Raw genomic sequence first — 13,104 nt, 5'->3', positions numbered from 1 at the left:
TTTAGCATGGAAAGTCCTGCATCCCAGGAAAGCCTTAAGTAACAGTTTTAAAACTAAAAGTCTCCCACCTTATAAAGAAATCAACTCAAGATGGATTAAAGACTTAAATCTAAGGCCTGAAACCATAAAGATTCTAGAAGATAACATCAGAAAAACTCTTCTATACATTGGCCTAAGCAAAAACTTCATGACCAAAATCACAAAAGCAAGTGCAATGAAAACAAAGATAAATAGATGGGACTTAAACAAAAAAGCTTCTGCACAGCAAGAGAAATAAGCAGCAGAGTTAACAGACAACCCACAGAGTGGGAAAAAATCCTCATAATCCATACATCCAACAAAGGACTAATATCTAGAATCTACAAAGAACTCAAACAAATCAGCAAGAAAAAATCAAACAATCTCATCAAAAAGTAAGCAAAGGACAGGAGTAGACAATTCTCAGAAGAAGATATACAAATGGCCAACAGGCTTATGGAAAAATGCTCAATATCACTAAGTATCACAGAAATACAAATCAAAACCACAATGCGATATCATCTCACTCCTGCAAGAATGGCCATAATTAAAAAATCAAAAAATAATAGATGTTGGTGTGGATGCAGTGAAAAGGGAACACTTTTACAGTGTTGGTGGGAATGTAAAATAGTACAACCTCTACGGAAAACAGTGTAGAGATTCCTTAAAGAACTAAAAGTAGAACTACCACTTTGATCCAGCAGTCCCACTACTGGGTATCTACTCAGAGGAAAATAAGTCATTATACAAAAAAAAAAAAAAAAAAAAAAAAAAAAAAAAAAAAAAAAAAGAACTTACACATGCATGTTTATAGCAGCACAATTTGCAATTGCAAAAATATAGAACCAGCCCAAATTCCCATCAATCAACAAGTGGATAAAGAAAATGTGGTGTGTATGTGTATATATATATAACATGGAATATTATTCAGTCATAAAAAGGAATGCAATAATGGCATTCACAGCAACCTGGATAGACTTGGAGACCATTATGCTAAGTGAAGTAACTCAGGAATGGAAAAATCAAATGTCCTATGTTCTCACTGATAAGTAGGAGCTAAGCTATGAGGACGCAAAGGCATAAGAATGACACATTGGACTTTGGGGATTTGTGAGAAAGGGCGGGGACTGGGGAGGGATAAGAGACTACACATTAGGTACAGTGTATACTGCTTGGGTGATGGGTGCACCAAAATCTCAGAAATTAAGACTAAAGAAGTAATTCATGTAACCCAGCACCACCTGTTCCCCAAAAACCTATTGAAATAAAAAAATTAAAAAAGAAAAAAAAAAGATAAAACTAAAAGTCCCATATCCTGGAAACTTTTCCAGTCCCAGGCAAACCAGGATACTTGGCCACCCTTTGTGGCCCCAGAATGAGAATTTCTGCAGTGGAGGTGTGACTGAGGCACAGCCTCTCACACAGTAAGAATTAAGAACTCCGTAGCCTGCCAAAATCATTCTGACATGGTGGAGTCAATCTGTCTCAGAGGATCATCTTGTTGGTATGTGGGATTCAACTGATTTCTATTAAAACAATGTTTAAAATAAACATTCTAGAATAAAAAAATCTCTCTTAACTTGCAATTTGGAAGTTTTAACCTTTTTTATTTTTACTGCATTTCAGCTTTCTAAGCTTGTAACCAAAACAGTGCCACTTGGACCCAAATCAAATATGATAGTCTGGCTCAAAAGGAAACGCTGATAAAGTTAGTAAAACTTGAAAGCAGATTTATGGTATAGCAGACCCACAGACACAACCAGGGCTCCCCAGAGTGTGAAAGGGGTATGTGTGCTGACTGCCCACTATCATTCTTCTATTTTCTTCTTAAATCAACATTCAGTAGGAAAATTTATTGGGCAATCACCACACACCATGCTCCCCAGAGTCAGCCAATGTATAAGATTTGCGGACATAGTCCTCAGACTGCCAGGTCTGCTCAAGGTGTCTAACGCCAATTGCAAGTTTGGGGATATCCCCAAATTACCCTCAGGTTGGAGAGTTTGCTGGAAGAACTCCCTGAACTCACTGAAAGCTATTGTGTTCTGTTATAGTTTATTACAAGGAAAGGATACATTAAAATCAGATAAGGGAAGAGATGCATAGGACAGAATCTGGGAGCATTCTGAATGTGAAATTCCTCCTGTGCTCAGGATGCATTATCCTCCCAGCATTGATGTGTGACAATACACACATCTTACTGTAACCTGGAAAGTTCACCTGAGCCATGGGGTCTAGAGCTTTTATTGGCACTGTACTACTTGGGCATGGTTAGTAGATTACCCATGTGGTTGAACTCAGGCTCCAGTCACCCCCTCCATGGAGGTCAGGCTGATATTCTGTGGCGTGAGGGACCTACCACGAATCATTTTCTAGCATAGTGAATTATCAAGTGTGATCCAAGGGCAACTATGAATTTCAAAGACATTCGTATCACACCAGAAATTTTAAGAGTTTAGAGGTTACCTCCCAGGAGTTTTGGAGAAGGGGCAGAGCTCTTTTTGGACAAGGTCAAATTCTTTACTACATCCAGCCCAATGATAAACAATCTGTCTTCATGTTCCCATTTAATCCTCAGAAATCTGTGAATAAGCATTATTATTATTATTATTATTATTATTTCGATTGTATCTTGAGGAAACAGAAACTTAGAGTAACTGACCCATAAATGCACAATAGTGGAGCTGGGATAAGAACCAATTTTGTCTGACTCCAAAGACTGAGCTCTTAACCACTGTGCAGTGCAGTTGCCAGGTGTTCAGGATTTGTGATACCACTCAAGATATACCAAGATAAAAGTGGCATGGTCCATGTATCTATTGGGGCCTGGCAGGAAACAGATGGCCTATATATTCTTCCTAATTCAAAAGACTTTGATGAAACAACCATTTTCAAAAGTGTAAACAATAGCACAGGATGGTGCTTTATCCTGGTGCCAGCAATAATGGGGTGCTGTTAGCAACCCTAGCCCTGAACATGAGTGGAGTCAGTGATTCCTGGATCTCAGAGACAGTAGGCCCAACTACTGCGTGGAAGCTGTGGCCTCTGGTAGGGAAACACAAATACCGCCAATGCACAATCCAGTTAGGAATGGGGGATTGAGAGCTCTGGTAAAAACACTCCAACCTAAACTTCTTTCCTCCTTCAGATTTCCTCCCAGTGTCTCCCATTGACTGAAATCTCCAGGAAGCCTGGAGCAAAAGAGCTTACGGATATAGTCTATACACAGTCCTGGACATAGATCAGGGTTGAAAAGTGTGGAGAGTTGATCTAGAGGGATAAATAAGAAAATATTCCACACCCCTCTGCTCACCATGAACTCAATTATAATAGGGTAAAGAAATAAACACATACATAATGGCAACTGAGGGAATAAACAAAGTCTTTAACAGAGATAGTAAGAATGGGATTAGGTGCAGTAGAAGGGCTGAAAAATATCATCAACCAGCAGAAACACTTGGATCTTTTCTTGAAGGATGAATAGATTACTATTTGGGCAGAAGGATGGACATGCTCGACGAATTTTTTTTTTAATAGGCAAGACATGGAGGCTTGAAATAGTGAAAAGAACTGTATAATGTTCATCAGGCTTGGTGTGGACTGTTGGGGGAAGCAGCTAGTGATGAGGTTGTGAAGTTAGACAGGGCCAGACAGGGAGGGACTTCAAGTACCTTATTAAGTAAAGAGTGTCTTGATCCCCCTAAGGCCATGAGAGACATTCCATAATTTTATGATAATATTTTAATTTAAGAAACTCCTTCTGGCAGTTTGGAAGATAAATTAGAGACATATGATTTGGTGGCAAAAGATCTGTTAGGAGGCTATTGCAATAGTTTGGGTAAGAACCACAGAAGATGTAGTATAGGGAAGGGGTCTGATGAGCTTGCTGGATGCAGAGGAAGATAGCATGGAGCACGTACAAATCACTGCACGAAGTGGAACCCGGATCACTTAGGAGACTGATGACACAATGAAAAGGATGGTCATTGCTAATGGCATGTGACAACAGTACTCAGATATTTAGGTGTAAAGCATTTGAAAAGATGAGCATTTGTTCATCAACATCACACCATAAGACACTTTTTCCTTGTCTCCTTATCTCCCGATACAGAAGTCTTAAAGAGAGACTTTCATTCGATGATGTTGCACATGGGCATCTGAAGTCTAAACGGTCATGGATTTATAAAATTGTAAGGTCAGTAGGAAAAGGAAGTGATTAGATGATGGACCAAGAAATGATGAAAAAAACTTAACAGCAGTGGAAGAACTTTTGAGTTATACAGAAAACCTTTGTACTCTAAAGAGTGAACCCTCAGTAGTCATGAACATGAAAATGGAAAACTATTTTTATGGTTCTATAACCACTATTCAGAAGGAAGCTGCAAAACTTACCCACTTTGGGATTTATTTATCTAACAAACTTTGGTCCAGCACTTGTTACGTACCAGGCGTTATTATACTATATTTTAGGTTAAATCAGATTAGATTCTCTCTTTGATCCTTATAAAGACTTAAACTTTACTACCATATTATTATTATTATTATTATTATTATTACTATTATTATTATTATTATTTGAAACGGAGTCTCGATCTGTCGCCCAGGCTGGAATGCAGTGGCACAATCTCGGCTCACTACAACCTCCACCTCCCAGGTTCAAGCAATTCTTCTGCCTCAGCCTCCCGAGTAGCTGGGACTACAGGCAGGTGCTGCCACGCCCAGCTAATTTTTTTGTGTTTTTAGTAGAGATGGGGTTTCACCGTGTTGCCCAGGCTGGTCTCAAACTCCTGAACTCAGGCAATCTGCCCGCCTTGGCCTCCCAAAGTGCTGGGATTACAGACGTGAGCCACTGTGCCCAGCCTACTACCATTATTATATCATTATCTGATAATATAAAAGGATTCTGATTCCATTCCCTATTCCTATCCAGGCACAGTTACCACGTACAGTGACGCAGTTTATTCACTGACAAAATATGCCCGTCTTAGGGAGTGAGTCAGGGCCAAAATTCCCCACTGCATGTGAGACATGACTTAGGCTGACATTTACCTAGAGGAGAGGAAGGACCACATTTCACTATTATTCATCCAGAAAAGTTCCTTTTTCCTAATTTACACAAAGGCTGATGCCTGGCCCAAATTTAAGGTCCCACTGAGAACAGAGACTTGGCCAAGATGCCATCCAGTTAACTGTGCTCCCCACAGACTGTCTAGCTCTCTCTTGCCAACCAGGATCCTCTTCCCCAAATTTCCAAGGGTGAAGCTCTAGTTCCTTGGCTTCTACTTGATTTTCTGCTCTGAATAAACCGATTATACCAAACCTATCCAGGTACCCATAGTCTCTGCTACAATCTCAGAGCATTTATACCAACATGGGCAGTTCCAACATGCCTTCAGTATAGGATTTGTTAAGTCGTGAGTGATGTATATTTGAAGTAGTCCCTGGCTCAGAGTGCCTAGATATGGATAAAAGAATGGAACTTGCTATCAGGTATTGACAACCTGAGATGATTTGAGGGCAAGGGATGGGTGGGGAACTGGTTACTATAGGTGTGAAATCGTTAACTCTGGTCTCACTTTGTCCACCACTTCCTGAGTTTGGAAACTGAAAGCATGGCCATTTAGAACCTCTGTTCCCTGGAAGCTAAGAGCTAGATCATAATTCTTCATAGAAGGGTGATGAGGCTTCCCAGTACCCTCTTCATTAAGCTCCCCTTCCTCCCTACCTCCCTCACTCCCCACCCGTAGTCCCAACAACAAACCATATTTCCACAGTCCCACTCAGGCAGCCTGCACCCTTTCTGGCTAATTCCAAAATTGCCAGGAAATTTGTTTCTGATAAAAGAGACTCACTCTCTGATGCTGGTTCTAGGCGTCTTTTCTTAATAAATAGGCAAGATCATGACGTGCATCTTAGCCACATAAGAAATTAGTAGAAAATGAACAAAATCAAAACAGCATGGGCTTCAGGGTCAGACAGAACTGAGTTCAGTGCTAGAACAGCTAATTATTAGCTGTGTGTCCCTGAACAAGTCATTTCACATCTCTGAGTCTCAATTTCAAAATATGTAATATTAGGGTGCCAATAATTACCTCCAAGTGTTGCTGTGAAGATGGAAGTAGGGTCCCCTACAAAAAGTGCCTCTTATAATTGCTGGCAAATAAGAAGTACTGGATGAGGCACTTGGAGGAATTTGAAAGACTACCTCTGCCTGGCTTGTTTCCTTATCCAAAAGGAGCCCACAGAGCAGCTGATCTCAGAGAGAAGTCACTGGTGAATTTGTACCCTGACTTCCCCCATCTGACAGTATGCAATAAAGGAATAATACTTATGTAGATATGTGTTTGAAGTACCAGTTGCCATCAACATGAACATAAAGAACCTATTGGATTCTAAATACCTCATGTAAGCTAAATTACTCATCCGCATAGTGTGGCAAAGACTTGCCTTGGAATTAGGCACTCAACTTCTAAGTCTGGCTCTGCCTGTCATCAACCATGTGTCCTTGGATCGGTCACACCCTTGCAAAATCACAACTTTGCAAACGAATAATTGCAAGAAACAGACGAAATAATTGATATGGGATACAACATAGAGAAGAGGTTTAATATATTAGAAGTCTCTACAGTTTTTTTGTAGATCAATACTGCCAAACTTACAGACTGTGAGATGACAACAACTGTACCCTGAACTGTTATTTCAAATCCTTTATTCTTCAGTATGTTTTGGGAAATGGACTTGTTGATATTTGGACAAGTTAGCAACATGGGTTTGTTTTATGGGCTGCCAGTACTAAATGTTGTCTGTATGCACTTTCATCTTGTTTTTATTTGAGCTTTTGCATAAACTTCTCTTCTATGTTGATTTGACCTTTTCAAAGCCCTGTTCTCCAAGTGTTTGAGACAAGATGAGGATATGTAGAGTGATGAAGCTGAACTCACACCTTTTAGACTGAGACGGGAGTAAGCCCAGGCAATTGGGTCCTATGCCAGGAAAGCCTATTAAAATATCAAATGAGGAGTTCATGACAGGTTTAACTAGGCTCTTGTGGCACACCTCCAAATCTTAACTTAGTAAGGTTGGGTTTTGGCTGCAACAAACCAGCTGTCACAAGCTGTGTGAGACCATTAATTATGTATGTGAGCATTGATAAATTAATGCCTGATGGCTAAAAAAATTAGGGGTTCTTGTTTTGTTTAATGTACCCTCTTCCCACCCTTAATGGAGTTCCATGAGAAAATTACATTGTACAACAAGTGTATGGAGCTACAATGAATAAAATGAACATTAGCAAATGCATGGCATAGATCTCACTGCTAAAAGACTCAATGTTGGACTCATGTTCCTCATAGGTTACTCTTATGGTGGACCACCTATTCTGGCATTTTAGAAGATTGTCCCGGGAGATCATTCTTAATGGGTCAGGTGGGCTTATAATGAGGCCATTTTTTATAGTTTACTAACCAAGAAACTTTGGATCTGTTCCAAAATACAACACCTTATTCTGAATACCTGTACTATAATGATAATAGCCTATATTTATTGAGCAGTTATGGAGTACCAGGCAATTGCAAAGCGTGGAGATTATCCTAGTAATTATAATACGATATTAATAACATATAAGTAATGAGAGAATACACTGAGGCAGGACATCCTATGACCTCGAAGCAAAGAACACAAGAGGAGAGGAGAGAGGAGAGGAGAGGAGAGGAGAGGAGAGGAGAGGAGAGGAGAGGAGAAGGAAGGGGAGGGGAGGGGAAGAGAGGGGAGGCCTTTGTGTATTTCAGTCTTATGCTCAATATTGCAGGGGGTCAGCTGAGTTTGGGCCAACACTAGCTGTTATAGTACCCCTTGAAATGTCAGATTCTCAGGACAAAGAAAAATCATTCCTGATATTTCATTTCTGACATATTACTAGGGATGACAGCCAGTTGATATGAGTAGACAGTGAGATATGGTTACTAGAATTTGATTTCATGCTAATAACTTAGAATCCATGGTAGACTGATTGTAATAATGGCTCCTTTTCTCATCCCTCAATGTAAATCAATCCCTTTGCCACATAATTTTGCAGTCCTTCTCATTAAAGAAAGATAAAGTCTATTTTGCCCAAAATTGAATATGGTTGGCATTGTGACTTGCTAAGGCCAACAGAAAGCAGCAGAAGTGACCAGGCCCAGTTTTGAGCTTAAGCCTTAGGAAATCTTCTTGAACTTAGGCAACTGCCACGAGAACATGCTTGGGCTAGCCCACTAGAGGAGGAGACACATGGAGCAGAACTGAGTTGCCTCACTTATCTCAGATGGGGCCAACCAAGACGAGCCAACAGCCATCCAACTCTGGAACTCAGAGTGAGCCCAGCCAAGATCAGCAGAGGCATCTAGTTGACCTGCAACTGTCTGTAGACATGACAGCAAACCCAGCCAAAATCAGCTAAGCCCAGTTCAGATCAGCTGAACTCTGAAAACTCAAAAACCAGAAATTTGTTTACTGTTATTTGCCACAGAGAATATCTGGTTGTCATGCAGCATTATTGTGGCCACTGATAAACTATATAGAGTCTTATAGAAGCTGCTATTTGACTCTAGATTTCTAAGAACAAATTCACTAATGAGAATACCGTTTGTAATTTACATCACAGGGCTTGTGTTACTGAGTCAACGAAAGGAATCTTAAAGCTTATCTTGCCTACCTGTCCAATCTTAAATAGAAGTTCTACCAGATTCAATTCTACTCAAAACACATATATGGAAATTTCAAAGCACAATTTTCTTATTGGGAAGGATGATTCTCAATAGAAGTATACACTGAAGAGACAGAGCAGAACTGTGCTGTGTAACTCCCTTTTTCCCTCTACACCAAGATTCAGTGGGTGATATTTCCTTCGTTACTTCTGTAAAGGGTCTCTGTTGCTAACGGGAGGAAGTTATATCCTTCAACCATGTTGGGTGGAAAAAATGGAGAGCCATCAACCTAAAGTCAGAGCTTACTTTCTATTGTCAACTATAGCCATCGCTTGTGTGTTATTCATCATAGCAATGCCTGACAGGCAGTAAGGAAAAGAAGACAATGCTCACAAGTCCCCGTGATTTGCAGGTTCTATTCCCCAGCAGCCTCCCTCTCAGTCGATGTTTTCACATCATGACAATTTACAGAATGGGCACAAGGTCTTCTTGGAGTCAAGAGATGATTATTCATTCCAAAAGAACTCTAAACAGGGTTCTCATTAATAAATTTGTTCTTTACTCCATAACTTAAACATAACATCAGGTGGTTCATTTATTAAATGTCATGCTTGAAGCCAAGCTTTGTGATGAGATTCGTAACCCAAGTGTGGGTTAGCAGATGAGTAAGTTAGGATCCTGGGTCTACACAAGAATATGAGTAGTTGGGAACCAGAAAACTTGGCTGAAAGACATTCCCTGACTCTAGCATGTATTGCTCAGATCCACAAAATTTATTTTACTTTTAGAAAGACCCTCAGTGATATGCAGAATATTCTATTTGATGGTTAATATTCTGTGTCATCTTCACACTAATCTAGATGCTTGCCTTGAAGGTACATGGTAGATGTGGTTAACATCTACAATCATTGATCTTAAGTAAATATAATGTAGCTGAGTCTAATCCAATCAGTTGAAGGCTTTAAGAGCAAAAACTAAAGTTTTCCAGAGAAGAAATTCTGCCTCAAGACTGCAACATCAATTCCTTCCTGTGTTTTCAGCTGCCAGCTTCCTCTACAAATTTGGGATTTGCCAGCCCCCACAATCACATGAGCCAAGTCCTTAAAATAAATCTCTTTCTCTCTCTCCACATATACAATACATTAAAAGATATATATTACATGTCTAATATACATATGTATATATGTATGAACATATTACATAATACATACTCATATGTAATATGTGTATTATATGTGTGTGTGTTTATATATATATATAAAATATGTATATACCTTGCTGGTTCTGTTTTTCTGCAGAATCCTGGCTAATACACTGCATCAATTTAAACTTCCATCACTCTCACAAAATTAACTTCTGCAACCCTGAAGGAACTACTTGCACCTATTTTGCACTCAGTATCTGAACTTGCTTTTGATACATTTGTTTCTAACCATTTTTATGGTCTTAGGACTTGGATGTGAAGTTGCTTTGTGTATTATTTGCTATGACTTTTGAGGGGGACACTGTTAGCATTCTGCTCAGGTAACCTTGGATCCTTTTTAACTTTACCACTTTACCGTGAGTCCTTTCCCAGAATGTTGTGTGTTTTTGCTTCTGCAGCTCTCTTTGTTGGGTCTTCTCTTATGTTACTGAAGCCTTCTTCCCCATGAGCACAGAACGCCTATGTGTTAATATCTGAGTCAATGACTGACTGATGTGGGAATATGGAAGCCCAGTATCCTCGTCTTAAGTTGGGGTAAACTCTGAAATGTAGTTTACACTCCAGAGGTCCCTGTGGGATCAGATTGAGTCTGGGACTCTGGCTTGACTTCTGCCCATTTCCTGTCCTGCTTCCTGCCTCTCTTACCACTGTCTCCTAGGAATGCTTCCTTATCTCAGGCCTTGCTTCTGGCAAGTTCAGTCTAAGATGCTCTGTTATATTCTCCTCTGTCTGGAACCCAGATTCTTATTCTAGCTATGCTAGCTTGGAAGAGCCTGGAGAGATAACCTGCCTGTAATTCAGCAGACCATCCCATCAAGAGTGAAATTTTTAGTTAGTTCTGTCTCCCTGAGTAAGATCCAGAGAGATCTGACTAAATACTAAATACAGGAATGCAAAAGCAAAGGTAGAATTTTAGAATGACACATTCATAGCAGCTCAGAGTTGGAAGAAACCTAAAAGTATTTCATCCAAAATCCCACCTACTCCTGAATTCCTTCTTTAACATCTCTGGAAAGTGGTCATTGCATTCTTTTTGAATAGTCTCTACTTTTCAAAGCATCATGTCCCATTGTTCAAGTGTTATATCAGAAAGTTTAATCTTACACTGAGTCAATTTATTCTCCTATAAACTTCACCCATTTGAAAAAAGAAGTCTTTGCTGTTTATAAGAATTGCATTGAAGAAGAAGAGTGATCCCAGGGGCTCATGCACACCACAGTGCAATTCCTTAATGAAAAATTTTAGAAGTTTCCTTTTATACCTGAGTTTAATCCAATATCCCTCCAATAGTTGCCTTGTTTTCCACAGGAGTGACAGAGCCTCGAGACACATATGTAGGGAAGATAAGACATTTCATTGTTCAGCATAGGAGAGACCCATGGCTACAAGTTAGCAAACTTCAGAAAGACTTCTCATAAGACTGTTGATAACATACTTGAAAAGGTCCTAGTCCTTATCCAATAAACACTTAGGATCTATAAAAGGGTTTACAATATGTGTTCAGCTGAGTGAGACTCTCAAAATCAATAAAGATCCCCAGTGCTTATCTGGAGGAGGTGAGCATCAAGGATCTCTTGTTAGTTAAAAATTTTTACTTCTAGAAAAGATGATGTAAAAACCAATTGATTATGTAGGGGCTGATATCAGGGTGAATATACATAGTAGGTCTAATTTCATGTTCATTTAACTGCCATTTAAACATTTGAGTCCTGCTCTAAGGCTCTCTTTGACCATCTTCAAGTGCTCCGGTCACTTTTCAAAAGACACAGTGAAGTTCATTCCTTTCAACCCTTACCTCTCAGTGCTGTGCCCTCTTCTCTTCCCAGGGATTCTTCCTCTATATTCCTTTCTGGGCTCTGGGTCCTCCTGATGTTTGCATTTTGTTCTCCATCAAACTTTGTTCCTTGTTAAGAGCTGAAATTAGAGTGGAGATGACTATTAATTTAATATCCTTACTCTGGCCTAGAGGCCAACATGATTTCCCCCCATCAACATTCTGCTCTGAGCTCCTATCGTCCCCATTACCCCCTCCAGCCCCACTGGTCTCTGCTGTTTCTCAAACACGCCTGGGACTCATGCTTCAGGGTTTTAACATTTGCTTTCTCTCTGACTGGAAGGATCTTCTCCGCATGGATTCTGATGGCACCTGGGTTAATCCATTCTCACCCTGCTATAAAGACATGCCTGAGACTGGGTCATTCACAAAGAAACAACGTTTAATTGAATCACTGCTCTGCATGGCTGGGGAGGCCTCAGGAAACATAATCACGCCAGAAGGTGAAGGAGAAGCAAGTACCTTCTTCAAAAGGTGGCAGAAGAGAGAGAGTGAAGGAAGACATACACTTTTAAACCATCAGATCTCATGAGAACTCACTCACTATCACAAGAACAGCATAGGGGAAACCGTCACTATGATCCAATCACCTCCCATCAGATCCTTCCCTCGACATATGGAGATCACAATTTGAGATCGGATTTGGATGGGGACACAAAGCCAAACTATATCAGAACCCTAACCTCCTTGAGGCTTTTGCTCTACCTTCTTACGAGAGAGACCTTGTCTGACCACCCTGCATATTTCCTCTCTATTTCCATTCATGGCATTTGTTACTTCTTGATGTTTATAAGCTTCTTCATGTACTGTCTTTCTACCCCTATTAGAATATCATCACTAGAGGGCAGGGAATGTGTCCATTTTATTTTCTGCTGCCACCTGAAACTCAGAACTATGCTTAGCATCCAGTGTAACTACTCTATGTCTATATAACCAAAAATCAAATTTTCATATTACCAAGGTTCATGTCTTAGCATATTTCTTTATTTGCAATTTTCTTTTTTGCAAAAGTTAGAGGAGTATCTCTGCATCTCTGCCCCCAGCTACCTAGATTTCCTTCCTAAAGGCAACCAATATAATAATTTCTGTATGTATCATGCAAGGGAAAATTTTGCATATACAGGAAAATATACATGAAGGTATTCTTTTTTATATTTTACTCAAATGAAACCATACTATGCATACTATTTTGCTAACTAAATAATATAACATGGAATCATTTCACACCAGTATAAATCAAAATATTTAAAAAGACGTATCTGCACGGTCTTCCACTGAAAGGATGTGCCAGAACATATTTATCTAATCCCCTACTGATGGACACTTTGCTTATTTCGATTTCTTGGCACACTCATTACTTTGAT

This window comes from Chlorocebus sabaeus, chromosome 27 (genome assembly GCF_047675955.1).
Source record: "Chlorocebus sabaeus isolate Y175 chromosome 27, mChlSab1.0.hap1, whole genome shotgun sequence".
NCBI lineage: Eukaryota > Metazoa > Chordata > Mammalia > Primates > Cercopithecidae > Chlorocebus > Chlorocebus sabaeus.
This window is presented reverse-complemented; position numbering follows the sequence as displayed.